Here is a 2,088-nt window from a genome sequence, read left to right on the forward strand (position 1 = left end):
GGGGGGGGGGGGGGGGGGGGGGGAGAGAGAGGCGGCCAGTTAGTTAGCCGCGCGCGCGAACGCACAGCTCGCTCTCCGACCGTGGATTTCAAAGCCTTTCGCTCGAGGATTTCAAAGGGATTTTTTTCTTTTCGCGGAGCATTTTATTGAAGATCCTCCGGCCGGGCTTTTCGAGTGCCGGATCGATAAAGAGACCGGGGACGACTCGCTCGCTGGAACATGCTCGCCGGATACGGTGCCCCCCCCCTTATGTTCAATTTGTTAAAGTGATCCGGGAGAGAACTTGGTATTTAGTTTCCACTTTCTTCGAGCGTTGCAAACAATTTTTATTTTTGCAGAAAAATTTTGTGGCCATTTTATGGGAGCCCGGTGGAATAATTATTGATAAAGAAATTTTTCGTATTTGGTTTCTACTTTCTACAACTGTTGCAAACAATTTTTATTTTTGACAAAGGTCCGTGGTTCAGTTGTAATTATTTCTTTGTAATCAGAAGGTAATGGATAACTTTTTAAAATTAACGAACGAAGATCTGGAGTGTTCGTCGACGTCATTGTTCCAGCAAATAGTGCATATTTTCGAATCGGTAAGTGCAAGTCAATTTACCCTGAAACATTTCGTACTTGTTGCAAAAGATTTTTAAATACTTACACGATAGCTTATAAATCGGCTATCATGGTAACCAATAATTTAACATCAATTATTAAGAAAAACGTGTTAGATTGTACTACCGCAAGCTTCCCTATTATTATATAATTTACTAAATATCTCTCACAATTAATGAAATGAATAAAATCAAAATAGAAACGAAAATTTAACATCAAACTAAATATTTGCGACCGGTCGGTAAAGTGTTACCGTATGATTTGTCGAAAGTTGAATTTTGCCGCACAGCTATCACAATCCGGTTGGAAATCAGACACAATTTACAGGCCGGTTCGACGGTGAATCATCCTTAGACACGAATTAAATTGCGAAAATCCGAATGTCGCGGATATCGACGTCGCTCTAAATCACTGAATCGATTACAAACACATTCCTCCGGGTCTACATCGATCTCGGAGATAACGGATACAAGACTATCAAAAGCCGGACAGCCAGTCCGGTCGCCGTGGTCACCGCGCCGCGTTTGGACAAACGTTTCTCTTAATCGGCGCTGTTATAAACGGTTTAATAGTCGCAATAAACCCGAACAGAGATTTGCATTAACATGAACACGGACCATTTTACACCGCGACTAATCAATTACCGCCAAGGATTTCGCCTTTCTAACCGTGTCCGAACAGTCTCGAAAAATCATCCAGACCCGCAAAAAAAAAAACAAACTTCCCCAAGGATTTTCATCCGAGCGCATTGCGGTCCATGGGAATTCCAATAGTAAATTTTTCATGCTCGATATCGCCAAATTTATTGTTGGGCGGTGGTGATCCTTTGATGCTGTCGAAGCCAAAATATTGTTCGTGTTGGAGGATTCGTTGCTGCGACACTGGGTTCGAAACACAAAATTATAAAATTTATAATAAGGTTGAACATTATATATACGGAAATACGCGGAAATTATAGAATTTTAGAAAACCGGTTTTAATGGCGATTTTTTAATATATTAGCTGGCGCAGTTGAGAGATTAAATATAGTTTTAATTATTTTTAAATCACGGGTAGATTCAAATAATTACAGGTAGTGTCAAATTTATAACAAGTCAAATATTCAGAAGATTTTTAAAAATAATTATACAGAGTTCTATCCATCAGATCTTTTTTTATAAGAAAATTTAAACAATTGCTAAGAAGAGGATATCAAGATTAGACGCAACCTCTTGCAACCAACGCGTGTACAATAATTAAACAAATAGATAATAACAATATTTCGATATTTTTCTATAAATTAAAACATAAAAACTTGAAAAATACTTCTTTTCATAAAAATCGCGAGTTCTAGGCTTAATAATATTTGACCTAGTATCAAGAAGAAGTCGATGACCTACAATCATAAAACTGGACCACCACTGCTGTGGAGCGATTGATAGATTCGGCTGCTTCTTTCGCGATCCACTGACAACGATCGAAGTTAAGATTAATCCAGGTTCCGTG

This window comes from Augochlora pura, chromosome 6 (assembly GCF_028453695.1).
Source record: "Augochlora pura isolate Apur16 chromosome 6, APUR_v2.2.1, whole genome shotgun sequence".
NCBI lineage: Eukaryota > Metazoa > Arthropoda > Insecta > Hymenoptera > Halictidae > Augochlora > Augochlora pura.